Consider the following 23,157-nt stretch of genomic DNA (forward strand, 5'->3'; position numbering starts at 1 on the left):
GAAATAAATAAAAAGTCGAGATTATTCATTACTATATTTTACATAACAAAAAGTTCTTCCTATATAACTTCTATTCTTATCTGAGAAATACAAAGAGTATAACCTCATTAAAATCATAAAATGCTGGTTACTTATAAATGTGTCACCGTAATAGCAGATATTACCATGAACATCATTAGCACTTATAAACTGGAATTATACATGCTATTAAATTAAAGATCTCTCTCTCTTTCTCTCTCCCCCCTCCTCTCTCTCTCTCTCTCTCTCTTTCTCTCTCTCTCTCTCTCACACACACACACACACACACACACACACACACACACTGGCCTCGCTTATTTGTCCTTCCTTCATTATTTCCTATTTGCCTGCTATTTGGCATATGTAACTAATTTTGTTGCAAAGAATGTTGACTTGATTGAAAGGGATGCTGGGTAACCTGACAAACTTACATTGTCTTAGACACAGACATATTTATTGCTCCTGTATTCTACAGAGTACACCCAACTATTTATTTATTTTTTCCCTTCTGTGACTAACTTTCATTTTGTTTCTTTAGTCTGCTCAGTATAGAATCATAGTACTATGGATGTTAATAATATACAAAGGGCTCTTTTATGGACAATTTTATGTTAATTGTGGTTTTATTGATTTCATAAATAATAACAAACTAATAATTATTTAATGTCTACTGTGTGCTTGTATATGTGATGGTTAAATAATAAATTTAAAGTTTTAGTATTAAAGTTTCACTCTCTCTCTCTAATGACATATATATATATATATAATTTCCATAAAGTATTCTACTTCTAAATAAAATTTCTATTTGCATATGTCAATGCTTTTTTATTATAATAAGTATTTGCTCTTTACGTAGGGATACATTCACTAGAATTGGCAGATAAATTGTTTCCTCATTCCATAATTCCTTATCTTTATAGAAGTACTTTACAATTAGAAGCATCTTACAGCACACTTTCCTCTTAAACATAAAGTGAATTAAAACATCATCCCAGTTACATACCTTTTTTTTAGAAATTTTATTATTTCGGTTTTCTAGCAGATGGGCAACCATTTAAAGTGAGGTAACCCAGAATTAGAAAGGCAAACATCATATTTTCTGTCATATGTAGCTGCTTTCTAGTAAAGTTTACTTATAATTTTTTTCAAATGATGTCAAAGGATGTTTGATATTACGTGGTATAAAGTAGGACAAGGAAATACTGGAGTAAGGAATTAAGGAAGAGCTGTGGAGATTGTAAAGACAGGATAGAGGACGGTTTGTGAGAGGATGATTATCAGTAACAATGTATGAAAAAGACACAGGAAACCTGTTACCTTAGAAGACTTATAATGTATATGCATATATAAAACAATTTATATTGACTTACCCTCTAAATAAAATTATAAACTATGCCTTCCTATACACCATAACCTATTAAATAATAGTTCAGTGCCAGAACTGAAACAATCCAATGTCTTTAATATTCTACCAGTGCCAGGGGCCTCAAACTGGTCTGTGTAAGCTCCTGATTGGTGGCTCAGTATCTGGGAACTCCCTAGGGTCTGGGTAAGTTGAGACTGCTAGTCTTCCTATGGGGTCACTCTCCTCTTCAGCTTCTTCAATCCTTCCATTATTTCAACCATAGGGGTGCCTGACTTCAGTTCAATGGTTGGGTGTAAGTATCTGCTTCTGTCTCAGTCAGATGCTCTTAGCACCTCACAGGGGACAGTCATGCCAGGCTCCTGTCTCTAAGCACATCATAACATCAGTAATAGTGTCAGACCTTGGTGCCCTCCCATAAGATGGATCCCAAGTTGGGCCAGGTCATTTCCTTCAGCTGCTTCCCGATTTTCATCCCTGCAGTATTTTTAGACAGAAGAGTTCTGGGTCAGAAATTTTGACAGAGGGTTAGTAATCCTATCTCTCTGCTTGAGGCCCTGTCTGTCTATTGGAGGTGACCACTTTGAGTTCCTTCTTCTCAATGTTGGGCATTTTGGCTAAGGTCTTCCCCACTGAGTCCTTAGAGTCCCTCACCTCTCATGTCTCTGGTACTTCCTAGAGGGTCCCCCTCACTCCCCTCCCCATGTTGTTTATCTCCATTCAATATCCTGGGCCTTGGGACTTCTCTCCTGCCCCACTCCATACCTGATCCTTTTTCCCCTTTCCCTTCCCACTCCCCCCTCTCACCCAGATCCCTTCCTCCCTCTGCCTCCCAATATTATTTCCTTCCCCCTGCTAAGTGGAGTTGAAACTTCCTCCCTTGGACCAGTAGTTCCTCATACCATGAGGTTGGATGTCTCAACTCTTCTCCAGTACATGCTCTAATTCCAAAATTGTAGGCTCTAATGCCAGTGAAGGAATGCACTTGCTAATGAGGTGAGAGCAAGCAGGCAAAGAGCAAAAGTTTCCTTATTCCATGTCCTTATACAGGCTTCCAGTAGGAAGTGTGGACAACATTAAATAGAATAAAGGTGTGTTTTCCTAACTCAAAGGTCTGGATTAAATGTAGATCTTCCTGTTGCAGATTAGACCCCTTACAGGTACGCCTTTTTATCTTAGAGGTTTGATTGATTCCAGAAGTAATCAAGTTGACAATTGAGAATATTCATTATATTTCTATAGCCATTCACCTACTCTTACACATGGTTATTCTTTTGACATTTGTACATACAATGAACCTATACTAAATATTAAGAAAGAAAAAATAAGAAAATATGCATTACACATAAAGGATAAGTAAATAAAGGAATTCATAGAGCTTTTTAAATACAATATTTGTTGTTTAGGCTTGTGGAGGGGAGAGGTGGAAGGGGGTAACATTGGAAATGTAAATAAGTAAAATAACCAATATAAAAGAAGAAGAGGCAAAAAGAATTTCTTACAATACATTTTGATCCTACTGTACTGGCAAGTATTATGTCAATTTGACACAAAGACTAGAGTTATCTGAGAGGAGGGAATCTCAACAGAAAAAAAAATGCCTTCATGAAATCTGGTTATAGACAAGCTGTAATGTATTTTCTTAGTGAATTTTGGGGGAGCACTCAGCACAGTGTTTATGGTGCCACCCATGTGCTGGTGTTTTGTGTTTTATAAAAATGCATGCTCAACAATCCATTTTTATCATTTCTTAACACTTATTTTCTGTATTCTGATCTGTTGTAAATTCCCGAATTAGCTGCAATTAACTGCACATAGAAACTTCTTTAATGATTACTCCATGATACATCATTCTTTGTGCATAAAGATAGGAATTTAGAAAGCAGTTTGAAATGAGCCTCACTTAGGAAAATGCTTGTAGTAAGGTTCTCACCTGGGGCCAGGGAGCATCCTAGCCATGAGTTATTGGCCAGGTTTATAGTACTAAAACTGTATTTCCTCTCATGGAGGAAATCTAATTTTCAATTAGAAAGTAATTAGTTTCCCATATAACATTCAAGCTACCCCTGTATCCATAGGCATATCTTGCCACACCAGACAATTCAAAGATACAATTCTTATTAAATTTATTGATGGCATTCAACCCCAACAGCCTACATAGCACCTTTCACTACTCTGAAACTCTAGAACTATAAATCTACTGATTTCTCCAAGCCATATTACCAAATTACATGTTGTCTTCAGCAACATCCTTAGTGTCAAATTCAGATGAGCAACCCAGAGAAGTGACTAAAACCTGTAAATGGGGTGTGTGGGGGTGTGCCTCCAAAAACGATATGCCTACTTTATGATAATCTTACTTCTGACACTGGGATCTTTATTTAGCAATCTAAGGGTTCTGAGAGGGATAATAACTCCTGTATTGGGTAATTTCAAATACTAACTTTTAACTTATCTATGTAAAGTTAGGGAGTTGACACATGAGTTGATATCTCTATGAATTTCCCAAACATTCCTATTTTTAACTGCCTCTCCCCCACCCAGTCTTTTTTGTCATCCTCTCATCTCTCTCTGCAGATAAACCTCCCTCCCCTTGTCATTTTCTCATTCATTATATTCTGTGTTCTACTACCCACTATCACTGAAATCCTCTCCTCCTTTCACACTAATAGTTCCTTTCTTGTTTCCTGGATTCTTCAGTATTTCAAGTTAAGCACACAAATATAAACATTTATAACTAACATCTGATATCAGCGAGAATATTCAATGTTTGTTTTTCTAAGTATAAATGTATTTGTGTTTCATTCTTTTATCTGCAATTCCATAATTTGATTTTTTTTCAAAGTTAAATAAAATTCTATTATGTATTGAGTTCTTTAAAAGAGTTTTCTGGTATGAATTCAGCTAGCCATCTGCTTTTTATACATGTTAATTCTAAACACTTTATTAGATGATGATTATATTAATCATTAGATAAGTCTTACTGAAATTTCATTTGGGATTAAAAACTAATTAAAAGGATAATTAAAACTACATATATACAGTAATTACATAATTCATGCTTGCAAAAATGCATTATTTACTGGAAAAGATAAGATAAGGGTCTTTAATATTACTTCACTATACAATACATCTCACCCTGTTGTCAAATCTGTGATGTCTGAAATAGCACACTAAAAGTCTCAATCTTCTTTGACAGTGGCAGAAAATAAAATGCCCAACTGTGAAGTTACACCAAATTTTGGGATCTGTGACTAACAATACTTCTAAAGAAATATCTTATTTTTGAATTAAAATTTTATTTTTGTTAGATGACATGTGGGTATTATGAATTTCCCTGGAGGACTTCCAACTTAAAATATCTATGAATATTCTCTTCAAATATCCAGAAGATTAACTAAAATGAGTGTGGGTGACTACTATATAGAAGGAATTAAAACTGGGAAGTCACACTGAAGTTCATGTAAGATTTATTTTCTTGAAAATGATATTTCATAATTAGTCCATTTTATTCTGTCCATTATTTTCTTTCATAAACTTGGCAAATTTGTAGGATAGTTTTACATTAAATGATTTCAATTTATCTAATAAGATTTTTCAGTTAGGTAGTCACCTTTATCATAGATTATTTAATTCAGTATGTGATCAATTGTCTCTTGTGAACCAACGAAGTTACTCAGTTCCCAAGTACAACAGTGGAGTTTCAATACGTGTAAATAAGTTCACCTGAAAGTAATTGACAACTGTGTAGGAATGAAGTATTTCTATGAGAGGCAAAACAAACAAACAAACAAACAAACAAACAAACAGCTCAGTGCAACTGACTATCCTACTGAACATCCTAGTAGATGTTGAAACCTCATGTCTCAGGGATATTAGTTATACAATGTAACTGCTTAACACTTTATACAGTGTTTGGATGTATTCAATAGTTATTATATTGTGAATGTTATCTATAAAAGTAAAAGCAAGAGGCTGATATTGACATTACCATTCAGATAGTGGGGGGACCCTTTAGAATGTATCAGAGACCTGGGAGATAAGAGACTCTTCAAGATTCAAAGTGTGGGACCTTAGATGAAATGGCCTACAGTGGGGAGAGGGAACTCGTAGAGTCCACCTCCAGTAGAAAGACAGGGCATCAAGTGGAAGGATGGGATTGCCATCCCACAGTCAAAAACTCTGACCCAGAATTGTTTCTGTCTGAATGAACTGCAGGGTTAAAATGGAGAAGAGCCTGAGGGGAAGGAGGTCCAGTTACAGGCCCAAATTGGGATCCATCTCAAGGGGAGGTCTGAGTCCTTACACTATTTCCCATACTATGGTGTTTTTACATACAGAAACCTAGCATGACTGCCCTCTGCAGCTAAAAGAGTCAGATGCAGATATTTACACCCAACCAATGGACAGAATCTGGTGACCCCTGCCCTGTGGTTGAAGCATTGAAAAGCTTGAAGAAGCTGAGGAGGAGGGTGGTCTTATAGGAAGACCAATATTCTCAACTAACCTGGACCTTGGAGATGTCTCTGACACTGATCCACCAACAGACAGCATACACCAGCTGATATGAGGCCACCAAGACATATACTGTGGAGGACTCCTGGGTCTTGACTCAATGAGAGAAGATGCACCTAACCCTCAAGAGACTTGAGGCCCCAGGGAGTGGGGAAGTCTAGTGAGGTTGAAGTTGTGGGGTGGGTATATCCTCTCTCTTTGAGACAGGGGTGGGTGGGGGTGGGGAGGAGGTATGAGATCTGGAATAGTCAGAGGGCAGACCAGGAAGACTGGACAGACTGGACCGTAATAAAAGATTAAAAAATTTAAAAAAAATTAAAAATCTTAAGAATTTAAGTTAATAAAAATATTATGAAAAATTTCATGTTTTAATCCTATGTATATGTGCATATGTATATATACACTTACATTTACACATACTCATACACACATATACACACACACTTTTGTATGTATGTATGTTGTATGTATGTATAAAGAAAAAGTCTGGTAGATTAGATTCCATGTCCTGGTTAGGAGTCTACTCGGTGAGGTCACAAGTAGCATAAGTATTACATGTCTGAGCCGACTAAAACTTGCTCTTCCTATATAGATTTTTATCAAATTGAAGTCTTCCAGATAAATTGTGACTCATGAAGTGCATATTATTATTATAATAATATACTATTGAATAAAATTTTTAGTGTTCAATGGTCAATGATGAATTCTATATTTTTACATATATATGAGAATTTTAATTTAACTTTGAATAAGATAATTTAAAAGCCCAGTGCAGATTCTTGACTATGATGCACTGTTAATTACTAGGTGTTTTAAAGTCTGTTTGTAAGGATGACATTAGTGTAATATACAGCCCCAAGGAAATGTAAGTATATTAACATTTTAAAAGCTCAATGAAATCACCAATGACAAGTTGAAAAGCATAATTGAAACAGTAAAGTTCCACATGTGAAATTAAAAGGATATGCCCTTCCATTTGATTATCTTTAAGATTCTATTCATACATATGCAGCTAGAGCCATGAGTCCCTCCATGAGTTTTCTTTGATTGGAGGTTTAGTCCCAGGGAGCTCTGGGGACACTGGTTAGTTCATATTGTTTTTCCTCCTATGGGGCTGCAAAACCCTTCAGCAGAGGATGGCCTAGTCAGTCATCAATAGAAGGAGAGGCCCTTGGTTCTGTGAAGATTCTTTGCCCCACTATAGGGGAATGTCTGGGCCAGGAAGCAGGAGTGGGTGGATTGGGGAGCAGGGAGACGGGGGAAGAAATAGGGGATTTTCAGGGGGGAAACTAGGAAAGGGATAACTTTTGAAATATAAATAAAGAAAATATCTAATAAAAAATTGCTCCATGTTTGGAGATGCTAAAATAAATAAATTAAATTAAATTGCAATGATTTATATATAGAAAATCATCATTTATAATCAGCCAGAACCTAAGTAAATTGCAAAAAGCCACTTCACATAAAGTGATTAATGTAGAGTCAAACTGGCCAGAAGCAAAACTTAAACCAGAAGACAGTGAATTTTAGCGGGTGTGGTAGCACACAACTGCACTCTCAGAAATTAAGAGGAAAAACAGAAATGAGTTGAAGGCAAACCTGGGTTATAAAGTAAATCTGAGACCAGCTTTATCTTCTACATTTATATCTCTTTATTAAAAAATGTTCCAAACATTAAATAAAACATTTGATAAAAAATTCTATTTTTAAATGACATGCAACTAAAAAGAATGATGCTCAAGCCATGTCTAAAATTATGACTGGTAAAATAAATATTTAAGAGTTAAAAACTATTAACTATCAGGAATTTTAGTTAAATATAATATCAAGAATTTAATACTTTATTTCTATAATTTCAAATAAAATTAGAGCTTAATTTTCTACAAAAAAATGAAAAAAAGCAGTAGCATATATATTCTTCACAGAAGGATAGATTTTTTAAAAATATTTTTAATTAGGTATTTTCTTCATTTACATTTAAAATGTTATCCCTAAAGTCCCCCATACCTACCCCCCCACCGACTCCCATACCACACACTCCCACTTCTTGGCCCTGGTGTTCCCCTGTACTGAAGCATATAAAGTTTGCAAGACCAAGGGGCCTCTCTTCCCAATGATGGCCGACTAGGCCATCTTCTGCTACATATGCAGCTAGAGACACGAACTCTGGGGGGCACTGGTTAGTTCATATTGTTGTTCCACCTATAGGGTTGCAGACCCCTTTAGTTCTTTGGGTACTTTCTCTAGCTCCTCCATTGGGGGCCCTGTGTTCCATCCAATAGCTGACTGTGAACATCCACTTCTGTGTTTGCCAGGCACCGACATAGCCTCACAAGAGAAAGCTATATCAGGGTTCTTTCAGCAAAATCTTGCTGGCATATGCGATGGTGTCTGTGTTTGGAGGCTGATTATGGGATGGATCCCCAGGTGAGGCAGTCTCCAGATGGTCTATCCTTTCCTCTCAGCTCCAAACTTTGTCTCTGTCACTCCTTTCATCGGTGTTTTATTCCCAATTCTAAGGGGCACTTTGGCCTTCATTCTTCTTAAGTTTCATGTGTTTTGCAAATTGTAACTTGGGTATTCTGAGTTTCTGGGCTAATATCCACTTATCAGTGAGTACATATCATTTGAGTTCTTTTGTGATTGGGTTACCTCGCTCAGGATGATACCCTCCAGGTCCGTACATTTGCCTAGGTATTTCATAAATTCATTCTTTTTAATAGCTAAGTAGTACTCCATTGTGTAAATGTACCCCATTTTCTGTATCCATTCCTCTGTTGAGGGGCATATGGATTCTTTCCAGCTTCTGGCTATTATAAATAAGGCTGCTATGAACATAGTGGAGCATGTGTCTTTCTTACCAGTTGGAACATCTTCTGGATATATGCCCAGGAGAGGTATTGCGGGATCCTCCAGTAGTACTATGTCCAATTTTCTGAGGAATTGCCCGACTGATTTCCAGAGTGGTTGTACAAGTCCTTTGTTGGTTGAAATCCCACCAACAATGGAGGAGTGTTCCTCTTTCTTCACATCCTTGCCAGCATCTGCTGACATGTGAATTTTTGACCTTAGCCATTCTGACTGGTGTGAGGTGGAATCTCAGGGTTGTTTTGATTTGCATTTCCCTGATGATTAAGGATGCTGAACATTTTTTCAGGTGCTTCTCAGCCATTCAGTATTCCTCAGGTGAGAATTCTTTGTTTAGTTTTGAGACCCATAGTTTTGAGACCCATTTTTTAATGGGGTTATTTGATTTTCTCTAGTGTTAACCTCAGTCCACTACACAAAGACCTTTCTCTGATGAGTTGTGAGAGCTGCACTAATCTACAACTAGGAGGAAACAAATTGAGAAGACAGTTTCATACTAAGTTCATTTAGTAAAAGTATCAGCACAGATTCATCTCTGGGAAAGTTCTTTCTTTAATGTTCTGAGAAACCTCCGTATTGACTTTCTTAATATCTGAACTAATTTGTATCCTACCAAGACTATAAAGTTCATTTTTCTTTTGTACTCCGTCCAATATCTGCTGAATTTCTTTTTGTGTTGATAGACATTATCATTTTGGTGAGATGGTATCAGCTTTCATCATGAGTACAGTGCAAATATACAATACAAGTCCCTCTAGATTTAAAAGAGCTAATTTTGCACATCACAACATAATAGAAGGAACTGTTTCAAAGATAATGTTTGTGTTTCTACTTGCATGTTGCCAATTCTTGCATTGATTGACAGTTTCATTTTATTTATATATTTATTTGCTCATACTAACCTTATCACATTTCTTCAAATCTACCTTTCTTATTAGAAATTACTTCCTTGTACTTTATTCTTTCTGGTCAAAAGGTGATATGCTCTTGCTGACCAAGTGAAGTATAAAGCAAATTTAAAAAAATGTTTCTAGTAGGAAAGTTTAAAATTTACAAATTACTGGACAAAAGTACTGAAATATGACCTAAATCCATGACAAGTGATGTCCATCTATTAGACTGGAGCTAATGTAATACTCATGGAAATTTTCAACAGTAGAAGTCATATCCACTGTCATATTCAAACAAGTAAGTCTATTAAGTGAACTCAAAAAATTTAACTTGACAAGAGTTTAAGCATTTATGTAAAGATTACTTGATAATCTGGGTCAGAGAAAGGAAATGAAACAATTGGAAAATATATCATTTTCACTCTGACCTATCTCCCCCCACTTAAGGTCTCCCCTAGAAAACTTGTCCTGTCCATTTATAAATCATTACTAGCTATCGTTCTCTTTAAATCTCATGTGAGTTGGAATTTTGGAGAGAAAATTATAGTTATGATTGGTTTTTGGCTTTTTGAGATGATATTTTCTTCACTTACTCCATTTTTCTCAACTTGGGGTACTCAAGTTTTGAAATTTCTCCCATCATCCTAGGCTCTCTATGATAAATTGGGCCACTGTTTCTCACTACTTTTTGTTTTCGGATCTACTAGTATGCATTTGCAAATTTACAAATTCTAGTTGTTTAAACCCATATATTCTTATTTTTAAATATATCATAGAATACAAGTATATTATATATTCAATAGTTCTTCCTATACATGTGTGTATGTATTGTAGAAATATCTGTATTGAATACAATTTTATATAAATATAAAATAATATGTTTCTTCATTTAGATTGTTTCTAGTTCTAAGTTATGGTAAACAGGGAAGCATAAACATAGCTGAGCAAGTATCTGTGGTGTAGGATATCTTATCCTTTGAGCATATGCCAAGATTTGTATAGCTGGGTCATGTAGTAGCTTTATTTTTAGGTTTTTAAAGACTCTCCATCAGCTCCTTGGGTCCTTTCTCTAGCTCCTCTATTGGGGACCCTGTGCTCAGTCCAATGGTTGGCTAATGGAGGATCTGTAAAAAGGAGGAGCAACAATATGAACCGACCAGTACCTACAGAGCTCCCAGAGACTAAACCATCAACCAAAGAGAGGAGAGACTCATGACTTCAACTGCATATATAGCAGAGGATGGCCTTGTTGTTCATCAATGTGAGGAGAGGCCCTTGGTCCTGTGAAGGCTCTATGCCCCAGTATAGGGTGATGCCAGGGCCAGAAGTGGGAGTGGGTGGGTTGGTAAATAGGTGGATGGGAAAGGGGACAGGGGATAACATTTGAAATGTAAATAAAGAAATATAATAAAAATAAATATAAATAAATAAAGATTCTCCACACTATTATCAGTGTGAAGCTGAATCAACTACATTTTCATCTACAGTGAACATATACTCCTTGTTTCCTTCAACTTTGCCAACAGTTTTTGGTCTGTTTTGTTGACTGGCATGGCTAAGAATAATGATAAGGCTAGTCCAAATTATTCTCAAACAATATGTATTATCAATGTAGCTCTTAGTTGCCATTTAGAGGTTGGAGTGGACCCCTAATACTGATGAAACCGTGTGTGTGTGTGTGTGTGTGTGTGTGTGTGTGTGTGTGTGTGTTTGAGTCAACCTAATAGAGTCACTTGTTTGAACACGACAGTGGATATGACTCCCACTGTAGAAAATTGCCATGAGCATTATATTAACTCCAGTCTAATAGATGGATATCACTTCTCATGGATTTATTTCATATAGTGTGTGTGTGCATGTGTGTGTGCGTGTGTGTGTGTGTGTGTGTGTGTGCGTGTGTGTGTGCGTGTTTGTGTGTGTGTGTGTCTGTGTGTGTGTGTGTTTGTGTGTGTGTGTGTGTGTGTGTGTGTGTGTGTGTGTGTGTATGACAAATAATTGAGATGATTCAAGCTGGATCTGACCTGAAAGTTTCTTTCCTGCAGTCTAGATTATATTGTTCCAGAAACAATATAATTGTTTATAATATTGTCAGGAGAAGGGAGCAAGTAAATAATCTTTTCCAGCTCCAATGCCTATGAACCATGACAAATAAAGACATGGCAAGATATTCATAAAGGTGGAATAAATAACAGTCATGTGTTGGTGGCAAACAAGAGCTTTCTAATTGGAATTAAAAATCTTCTACTCAATAAAAGGGAAATGCCCAGTACTGGAAAATAAGCTAGCTTCCAAGGGATACTGAGATAATGAACCCTAGAAAAATTTCTGAAGACCCACGTATATCACCCCTGGGCATATACCCAAAAAATGCTTGACCATAACACAAGAACTTGTGCTCCAGTATGTTCATAGCAGCCTTATTCATAAAAGCCAGAATCTGGAAAACACACAGATGTCCCTCATCTGAAGAATAGATACAGAAAATGTGGTTCATTACAATAGTTTTACGCAATACTATTCAGCTATTGAAAATGAGGCTATCATGTGCTTTGCAGGCAATTGGATGGAACTAGAAAATATCACTCTGAGACAGGTAACCCAAAACCAAAAGGACATGCATGTTATCTAGTCACTGATAAGTAGATATTAGACAAAAAAGTACAGAATACCCATGATACAACTCACAGACCATAAGAGATTTAACAAAAGGAAGGCCCAAGTGAGGATGCTTCAATCCCACTTGCAATGGGGAAGAAAATAATCACTGCAGGCAATTGACAGGGAGGGACCTGGGTGGGGAGGAGAGAGGAAGGGGAAAGGGGGGGCAGGAGAAGGTATGGGAGAAGACAGGAGAGAAGCCAATAGGGCCAGGAGAATGAATGGATTTATCTTGGGTCAGGGCCTGGGAGGATCCTCTAGAAAGTCCCAGAGACCTAGTGTAAGAGACTCTCAGGACTTGATGGGGGGGTGACCTTAGCTGAAATACTCAACAGTCAGAAGATAGAACCCAAAGAGACCACCTCCATGGATAGACAAGGCCCCAAGTCGAGGGATGGGTACACCCAAGTACCTTCAAAAATTTTGATCCAGAATTGGTCCTGTGTAAAGGAAATGCAGGGACAAAAATGGAGCAAAGTTTAAGGAAAGGAGATCCAGTGACTGCCCCAACCTGGGATCCATCCCATGGGCAGGCATCAAACTTACACTATTACTGATGCCATGTTGTGATTGCAAACAGGGGTTAGCATAGATGTCCTCTGAGAGGCTGTAATAGCTGATGACTAAGACAGATCCGGATACTAATAGCCAACAATTGGACTGAGGTAAGAGAACACTATGGAAGAGCTAGCAAAAGGATTGAAGGAGTTGAAGGGATTGGTAACCCCATAGGAAGAACAAGAGCATCAACTAACCCAGATACCTGAGAGCTGTCAGGGACTAAGCCACCAACCCAAGAGCATACATTTGCTAGTCTGTGGCCCCTGGCACATATGTAGCAGAAGACTGCCTTGTCTGGCCTCAGTGGGAGAGTGTGCTTAATTCTGTAGAGTCTTGATGCCCCAGGGAAGGGGGACACTGGTGGGAGTGGAGAGGGTAGAGGATGCAGGTGAGGGTGGTGGGGAGGTGGGTGAGCACTCTCTCAGACCCAAATCAGAGGAGTTTGGGATGAAGAACTCTAGGAGGGGGAGCAGGAAAGAGGGCAGCATTTGGAAAAAAATAAATAAAATAATTTAATACAAATAATAAATATGAAAAAATTATATACTACATTTACTTTGCTTGCCCAGCATAATTCCTCAATGAATTCTAAATCTAATCCTTATATGCACACATGTCAATGTAGCCATCATTCCTGATTAAAAGAAGCCTCTCTTCAAAGCAAATGGAGACCACCACAAAAACAAGCAAGCAAACAAACAAAAACAAAAACAAAAACAAAAACAAAACACCCTAAATGAACTGAAGGAAGAGATTCACTGATGTAGGGAGCCCAGTATCAATGGATGAATCTACACCATAGATTTTTGTATCTATGTCTCAGGGAACATTGGGGAAGTGGTGGTAAATACTTGTAAGTGTAAGAATATAAGGAGTTTGCTGTAAAACAGTCTCTTAGAAATTGATGCATTAACAAGGATGAAACAATAGCGATCATGGACATGTTAACATGGAAAGAAACACTATTATTATTATCATTATTATTATTAATTATTATTATTATTTCTTCTTCTTCTTCTTCTTCTTCTTCTTCTTCTTCTTCTTCTTCTTCTTCCTCTTCTTTTTCTTTTTGGGTGGTTTTTTTGTTGTAGATTTATTCTCTCACATATAACATCCCTACCACAGTTTTCCCCTCCCTCTGTAAAGCATCTCCTCCACCTCTCCACTACCTCCCCATACCCCCATCCACTCCTTCTCCATCTCCTTTCAGTAAATGGCTTGCTTCTGAGGGATCAGGGAAGTGGCATAGGTGTTTTGTGGGACTCCTAAGAAAGGAAGCAGGGGCTGTCTCTGATCCTTTTACCTGCTTTGGAGGTCCTTGTCCTCCTGCTGGGTTGCCTTGTCTACTCTTAATATGAGGAGAGGTATCTAATCTTATTGTAGCTTGATATGCCATGGGAAGAGAAAAGTTTTGTGGGATCATACTCCTACATAAAGAACTATAGGCAACTAGTGACTGCAGAGAAACTAAAACTTAGCATGTTGATGGGAGTTGGTCTGTTATTCTATATGCAAATGTTAAATTCTGAACCCAAAGACCTGCATGGCCTCAGACAAGAGAATTTACACATAAGCCAGCCCTTTTTATGTAAACATTGTTCCTCAATTTAAAGTTAATTAATTAATAAAATACTCGAGCTTTCAATTGGGTGATTGGGCAATAGAAAGAGAAAGGTGGGCATTGAGGATCAAGTGATGGATCTCAGGAGAAAAAAAGAGGAGAAAGAAAAGTGATCAAGAGGTCATTTTTAGACATGATGGACCAGGAGCAAGTATCCAAGTGAAATGCACCCCCTGGACAGACTGCTGTAGTAGAAGTAACCCAAGTGAGATTCAAACATCAAGCAACTGTAGTGTAGCTGGGAAGTAGACAGTCTAGCATTTAGAAAAATATGTACTGCTCTTTCAGAGAACTTAAGTTCAGTCCCCAGCACCAACACTGTTCAGCTAACAAGTGACTTTAACTCCAATTCTAAGATATGTGCTATTCTCTTTCTTTTAGTCTTAACAGAATATCATTTATACAGAAATTTTAAAAAATTAAATCAAATATATATGTATATATAAAACTTACACATATGATTTAATATATATGCAATTATTTATAGATGACAATAAATTGGATAAAAGGTGGGCATATACATCTAGTCTAATTTTAATTCTAAATAAAATAAAGTCCAGTGATCATATATATTAAATAAATCCTTGGTATTATGTGTTTTCTGATTGTCTTAAACTTTATTTATATCTACTTACTCTAGAAATTGTTGGAAATATCTCCAGGCTGGATTTGAACATTAACACCTGCTCTTTCAGAACTTCATTGTAATATGAGTCAGACTCCAATTTAATTGCTCCTTTTTTTGTTTGTTTTACTTTTTATTTTTATTTAATTAAAAGCAAGGCCCAACCATATATCCAAAGGTAATTTGAAATGTATAGCCTAAAGATTGCGGTTGTACGATACCATAGCAAACTTCATGTCTCAACTTCCCAAATGGTTGGATTATGGATGTACATCAACATACCCGGCTCATGATTTTCTCTTATTCACAATGTTCTAATTTTCTTTCCTTTAAAATTAATCATCTTCTTGGAGACATGGGGGAGGAGGAACAGGATGAGGAGCAATCAGGGGTCAGATCTGGAGGGGATAATAACAGGACTGTAAAAAAAGATCAATGATAATTATTAAAATAATAATAAATAAATGTGTAATATATATTAATTATGATAACTTAGATACTTTAAAAATTTATTTGTCTATCTGATATCTATCTATGTATCTACTTATGTATCTATCTAATTATTTACATACCAAATGTTTCCCCTCTCTTGGTAACTTCTCCCTTCACTTTTGAGAAGGCAGCCTGCACTCCCTGTAATTGCCCCACCCTGGTGCATCAAGTCTCTGCAGGATTAGCCTCAGCCTCCCCTACGGAGGCCAGACATGACACCCTCTGCTACAGGTGTCAGGGGCCTCAGACTAGCTGATGTATGTACTTTGGTTGGTGGCTCAATCTCCAGGAGCTCCCAGGAGTTCAGGTTACTTGATGCTGTTTGTTTTCCTGAAATGTTGCCATCTCTTGAGGGTCTTAAACCTTTCCACCTAATTCACCCTTCTCCTGCAATGTCTTTCTGTGGGTATCTGCATCTGTCTCAGTCAGCTGCTTGGTAGAGCCTCTCAGAGGTTTGCTATGCTAGGCTCTTGGCTATAAGCAAAACATGCCATCATTTTTTAAAAAATGTTTTTATTAACTATTTTCCTTATTTATATTTGAAATGTTATACCCTTTTGTCATTTCCCCTCCATAAAGACCTTATTCTATTCCCTCTCCTCCTGCTCACCAACCATCCCATTCCCACTTCCCTGTCCTGGCATTCCCCTATACTGGGGCATCAAACCTTCACAGGACCAAGGGCCTCTACTTGCATTGATGTCTGACAAGACAATCCTCTGCTACATATGTAGCTGGAGCCAGGAGTCCCTCCATGTGTACTCTTTGGTTGGTGGTTTAGTCTGTGGGAACTCTGGGGGTTACTGGTTGGTTCATATTATTGTTCCTCCTATGAGACAGCAAATCCCTTCAGCTCCTTGGGTTCTTTCTCTAGCTCCTTCTTTGGGGACCCTGTGCTTTGGTTAGTGGTTTAGTCCATGGGAACTCTGGGGGTACTAGTTGATTCATATTATTATTGTTCCTCCTATGGGACAGCAAATCCCTTCAGCTCCTTGGGTCCTTTCTCTAGTTCCTTCATTGGGGACCCTGTGCTCACTCTAATGGGTGCCTTAGAGCATCCACCTCTGTATTTGTCAGGCACTGGGAGAGCCTCTCAGGAGACAGCTATATCAGGCTCCTGTCAGCAAGCACTTGTTGGCATCTGCCATAGTGTCTGGGTTTGGTAACTCTATATGGGATAGATCACATCCTGAGTTAGGTAACCCAATCACAACAGAACACACATGATACATACTCACTGATAAGTGGATATTAGCACAGAAGCTCAGAATTCCCAAGATACAATTCACAGACCACATAAAACTCAAGAAGGAAGACCAAAATGTGGATATTTTGGTCCTCTTAGAAGGGGAACAAAGTACCCATGGGAGGAAATACAGAGACAAAGTGTGGAGCAGAGACTGAAGGAAAAACATGGCATCATTAATAGTGTGAGGAATTGGTGCCTTCGCATGGGATTGGTCTTCAAATGGGCCGATCACTGGTCAGTCAGTCCTTCAGTCTGCTCCATTTTGCTCCTGTATTTCTTTTAGATAGGAGAAATTCAAGATTGTGGGCAAGTACAGACATGGGTAGAGACAGAATAGAGTCCCAGGGGGCCAGAAGAATAAATGGAAAAATGCAGCTGTCATGGGTCAGAGATAAGAGCACTCGGGAGGCAGAGGCAGATGGATTTCTGAGTTTGAGGCCAGCCTGGTCTACAAAGTGAGTTCTAGGACAATCAGGGCTATACAGAGAAAACCTGTCTTGAAAAACCAGGGGGGGGGGATCTCTAGAAGTCCTAGAGACCTGGGATGAGGGAGACTCCCAGGAGTCAATGCAGGTGACTTTAGCAGAAATGCTGATCTGTTGGGATATGGAACCTGAAGAGATCACCTCCAGTAGCCAGACCCCAGTGGAGGGATGGGGGTACAAACCACTTAAAAAACTTTGAAACCAAAATTGCTATGGTCACAGAGTATTTTCTACTTTCTCAGCTTACATTGTATTTATCAGTACAGAGAAAGAAAATGCCTGTAATGATGGAACACACCTCCATCTCTATTCTTTATTCCACGAGGAATGTCCAACACAGAGGATGGAGTAGTCATAGTTATGGTGAGTATATGAAAATACCCTCAGAAATATATCCAGAGCTGTGACTTATTAATCTCAAAGTGCTTGTTAGTGGAGTCAGGTCAATGAGGCATAACTATCATGCAACCATGTCTTAATAAAGCCATTTCTCCAAGTAATACATTTGTGAATTGTACTTCTAAAGTGTATCTCAAAAGCTTCTAGAAGAAATGATTCACCTTGATTATATTAATTTTTAAAATATATTTTATTCTCTTCTTTCTAACAATAAACAGTACTAAGCTGGAAAATCACCAGTTTTATATAAAATAGTTTTGAAATAAAAAGAAAACATGGATGCCTATATTGTCTCTTTATAGAAGAAAATTCAGAAGGTACCAGTTGTCTCACAAGTCCAAACAGATGATTGAAATAACAAATTTGTTCATTTTACTAAATGTATAATTGGGCATAATGGTAAAAGTAACTTTTATTTGCTAGATATGTCATCTTGGAGGGTTACTGCTGAATATGCTCGCCCTTTCTAGTTCTTTCTGCACTCTGGCTGGCTGGTTCAGCACAGCCGATCTGGCTCAGACTCTTCTCCATGGTAACTGAACTCAACTGCACTCAGTTGAATTGAACTGAACTGAACTGATTGGATCTCACTGAACTCCACTGCATGGACTCAATGAACAGAATTCAAACTGGACTCAACTGATGAACTGACTCTTGACCCTGAAATCTCTCTTTGCTGTATTTAAATAGTTTTTCTTTCCTCTCCTTGTGAGAGTTGGGCATAACCTATCTCTAATACATTCTATCAAATCTTTTTCTGATTTGTCACTCTGTCTAACCCTCTATTAGATAACATTGTTTGGGAATAAAGGTGTAATAAGGGCATGTATGTATTCCAGCAAGAGCGTACAGACCTAGGTTTTCAGATGTAATTTCTTCCCCAAAAAGCCATATTGATAGATTAAATTTCCTCTACCCATACCTCCTGTTATTTTTGGCCATGACTGTGTAATAATAATAATTCCTGCATTATTTCTTTTTCAAATATCTGTTAATATTGTACATCCATTTTTTTTGTTTGTTTACAGGTTCCATAAGTAAACTGACCACACCTATTAAAAACCTATTTGAACCTATTTTTTCTAAGTTTAAGGAAATATATCAATTACCTGTTTAATAAAGTGTAGGTATTGTTAGGATCTAGAGATGGAACGTATTAAGCTAATTTAAGTACTATTCAGCTTTATCACAGATAAACAGATGAAATTGCCATTAAAAAATTACTTCCATTTAAACTTACATTTCATTTGATGTTTTTCAGCTTTGTCAGTGATAGAAAATACTTCCTAAGAGACAATATTTCCTGTTGACAATAGGCTAGGCTTTTTTACCTTTCAGCTCTTAGCACCAGTCCAATTGGTGTGTAAATAGAGAAAATGGGAAGTTTGGATATCTTACTTTGCTTTCCATGCTAAAGTAGATGTAATTACTATGTTCCACGAACGTAACCAAAGTTATTTTCCTTAACATACAGAATTTGTTTTTCTTGTATTCTACTATAATATTGCCCAGGAAGCTATTTGTCTAGTACCTAATAGGCCATTAGTTATTGTTATGGTATGACTGTCTTCCTCACTAGCTGGCTGGCTCGAAGATGGATGGATAGCTAAATAAGAAATAATGAACATTCATTCAACATGTTGAAAGTGTGCATATTTCCCTACAACCATGAACACTTTCCTCAAATTCTTATTTCATTTCCAACCTCTCCATATTTCATATCTTATTTTTTTGAACCTTCATTAATACTATTTTCATTTTCCATTTTTTCTTTTTGGTACTTTCGTTTTAGGGAAAAATCATAACTATTTCCATGTATTTCAGATAAGTAGAAAATAAAAATTAACTATTTATAAGATAGATATAGCATGCTGAACACACAAAAAAATATTTTGGCAATGTTAGACTGTAATAAACCTCAGGAGATAATGATGAATATAAATACCCTATGTTGTTACTTCTATCACCTTTTTATGAATTGAAGATTAATATCAGATAAAATAAGTTGTTAGTTGCATTCATTGTTTTTCCATGTCATTATATTTTACGCAAATGTAGCTCAGTGGTGAAGAAATTTACTGTACTCTACATAAGGAGACATATATCCTTTAATCAACACTCTTTTATGTAAACTACCTTCATGTATATATCTAAGTATAGGTGTATTTATATAAAATAAATACTTAGTGAATATGTTCAGTAAGTGATATAATTTACGTAGAGCATTTTACTATGGGTACTACTCAATTTCTGTGACTTTTAATTATGTGTACATTCTTATAGGTCTTGGGAGATATTTTTCAACATTTATAGCAAGTGAAATTGCTAACTCATAAGACAAATACAAGAGTAGTTGAGATAATTAATTTTGATAAACTTATGGCAGGCTGAATTTTATCTGCTTGTACTTTTGGAGTAAATTGGAGATTTCTTTATCCATACCTACTTTACAAAGCTTGCTGGTGTACTCTGATGTAACATTTCTTGTACTAGAATATAATAAGTTCTGCTTCTTTTCAGACTTGATGAACAATACATTCCTTTGTTTTAAGCCATTAAGAGCTGTGTTGATTACTAAAGAATATCCTGGTCTTTTTGATTCAAGGTCTCTTCATGATTTTATTGTGAAATACTTTGAGCTGCACCAGTTTGGTCTCTGAGCTTGTGGAGCTCAATTTTATTTTGGCAATTTTAACACATAAAACCACTTTGTATAATTCCACCTTGTCAGCACCATGGGCCGATAAGTAAAATATGTGATGGAGTAGAGTACCAAAGAATTATGAATGTAAAATATCTAATATTCTATGGAATCTTTAAAATTATTTATCACAAATACCAATTTGGGAATTGTTCAACTATGGGTTTTTTAATACATGTTTCTTTAATTCTTCAGTAAAGCAGAATTTTTTCCTGCATAGATTTTGCATAAAATGATCAGTTTTTGCTTTTGTAATGGCTGATTTAGGTACACAGAAAGCTTGATTAGGAGAACAGCAATCAAAGCAATGGTCATTGCAAAAATAAAATTACCATCATCTTAGGTAGCTGCATAAATAGTTGCAATCCACTTTATTCTGCCACTTGTAATTTAATCAGAGAGGAATAAGCTGTCACAATTTTAATTAATCATGCCCTTAATTAAGCATAGCAATGGAAGAACTACATACTTAAAATAATTAAGATGGATGATAATCAGTGCACTAGAAACAATACAAGGCAATTTATTTGCTGGCCAAAAAAGAAAGAAAAAATACTGAGATTTTGGGGAGGGATATATTTTATTCTTTACAATAAAAATTGTGTAAAATATAATTTCATGATCTCTAGTCTCCCATTGATAGAGAGATACTGACTGACACTTCTTGGATTCCTCACTGGGACAACAGGCATTATAAATACCCATGTTATATACAGTTGTGAAGTAATAATATTACTATGTATTGGTATTCAGGACTCTCTATTGATTATAGAACACAGATACCTAAATAAACATGCCATTAAATATCAAAAGGATTGTTTTAGAATTAAACTTAATATATAGGAAAATGAAGATGTTGTGATACTTGGAATAAAAATTTGAAAACCAGTAGACCTTTCCTTTTTGTGAGTTTTCTTCTTAAGATATTTACTAGGTCACTAAGGACTGGAAAAGGGACAATTAGTTTGCTTTTGTAGAATCCAGATATTAAGAACATTCTAGAAAGGAGGTATCACTCATTATATAATGGATAAAATCTTAAACAGGCCATGGGAACCTGATCTCAAAGGAAAGCAAGGAAAAAATCTAGGAAATCAGCTATTCTCAAAACTAAAAGAAAACAGTTACTTGGGAATCACATAGTTAAAATAAATACTGTAACCCTATAGGAGGAACAACAATATGAACTAACCAGTAACCCTGCCCCCCCCCCCCCCGCGTAGAACTTGTGCCTCTAGTTGCATGTGTAGAAGAGGATGGCCTAGTAGGCCATCAATGGGAGGAGAGGCCCTTCGTCTTGAGAAGCTTTAATTAAATGCTAAGCATTCTAACAATCAAATGTAATATAGAGTCTTTATAAGAAAGAATACCAGGTAGGATAGAGGTAAAGCTAGAATACTGTGCATTTTAAGAATTTTAGTAAAATATTTCAAACCAAACTGAAGCAAGAAAAAGGAAAATGAAAATGAAAGCACACATCAAAATCATTTGAGGACTGTAGCTTAGGTCAACACATTCAATCCATGAATAGTTCCAGGAATAGCAACGATAATGGGAGGAAGAAAGCCTTTAGGAGATAAAAGTTACTTTCTCCCAAAGAAGATAAAAGATATCTAACAAGGAAGCCAATCTTGATGACTACAAAGACAATTTAACTGCATTAGAGATGCGGGAAAGCAGAGTTATAGAGAATATTTAAATCTACAGCAGAAAAGAGAAAAGAAAAGAAAGAAACATTTGACTTAAAGGAATGAAATGTAATTCATAGTAAATATCAAATCAAAGACTTTTGGAAAGAAAGACAATAGCATGATGCCAACAAAGTATTTGAAAGAAAGACAATACGAAAAAAACTGACTTTCTTTTTAACTAAATGAAAAGTTTATATACATATATACTTTTATAATATATACTTTTATAATATATATATATACATATATATATGAATCTGAAGATGCTATTGCTGTCAGACATACATAGTGCACAATATAGAATAGTGTCTTTCAATTAGAAAAAAATAAAAACAAATTAAAATAGGTACTTGTGTGAAGAAACAAGGATTACCAGAAAAAATAAAATCTGTCCCTGTTACTTATGTATGATTTTCAAATTACCTTTTGGAAGACCACAGTGTGGAAACTTCAGTGCTTCTTAGAAGGGGATCAAAATACCCACAGGAGGAGATACAGAGGCAAAGTTTGGAGCAGAACCTGAAGGAAACGTAATCCAGTGACTGTCCCACATGGGGATCCATCTCACACAGTCACCAAATCCAGACACTATTGTGGATGCCAACAAGAGCTTGCTGACAGGAGCCTGATATAGCTGTCTCCTGAGAGGCTCTGCCAGTACATGACAAATACAGAAGTGTAGGCTCACAGTCATAAATTGGAGTGAATCCAGGGTCCCCAATGGAGGAGCTAGAGAAAGAACCCAAAGAGGCTGAAGGAGATTGCAGCTCCATAGGAGGAACAACAATATGAACCAGCCAGTATACCCAGAACTTCAGGGACTAAACTACCAACCAAAGAGTACACATGGAAGGACCCAAGGCTCCAGCTGCATATGTAGCAGAGGATGGCCTTGTGTGACATCAGTGAGAGGAGAGACCCTTGGCCTTGTGAAGGCTTGATGCCCCAGTGTAGGGGAATGCCAGGGAAGGGAAGCAGGAGTGTGTGGGTTAGCCAGCAGGGGGAGGGGGATAGGATAGCA

The 23,157-nt window shown here is 36.8% G+C and overlaps 2 long non-coding RNA genes across 4 annotated transcripts in view; one reads left to right on the forward strand and one right to left on the reverse strand.

Moving 5' to 3' along the window:
• The window catches only part of Gm42288, a 38,775-nt gene extending 16,189 nt beyond the window's left edge, over positions 1-22,586 (reverse strand). The window contains exons 1-2 of the long non-coding RNA XR_881276.1: positions 22,560-22,586; positions 15,402-15,538 (exon numbers count right to left, since the gene is read on the reverse strand). This is a non-coding gene — a long non-coding RNA (predicted gene, 42288). The remainder of the gene's footprint in view (positions 1-15,401; positions 15,539-22,559) is intronic.
• Gm42287 overlaps positions 1-23,157 on the forward strand; it is a 114,103-nt gene that overhangs the window by 14,792 nt on the left and 76,154 nt on the right. For all 3 annotated transcript variants that reach the window (XR_881275.1, XR_881274.1, XR_881273.1), the window contains exon 2: positions 17,607-17,708. This is a non-coding gene — a long non-coding RNA (predicted gene, 42287). The remainder of the gene's footprint in view (positions 1-17,606; positions 17,709-23,157) is intronic.

Source organism: Mus musculus, chromosome 4, assembly GCF_000001635.26.
Source record: "Mus musculus strain C57BL/6J chromosome 4, GRCm38.p6 C57BL/6J".
NCBI lineage: Eukaryota > Metazoa > Chordata > Mammalia > Rodentia > Muridae > Mus > Mus musculus.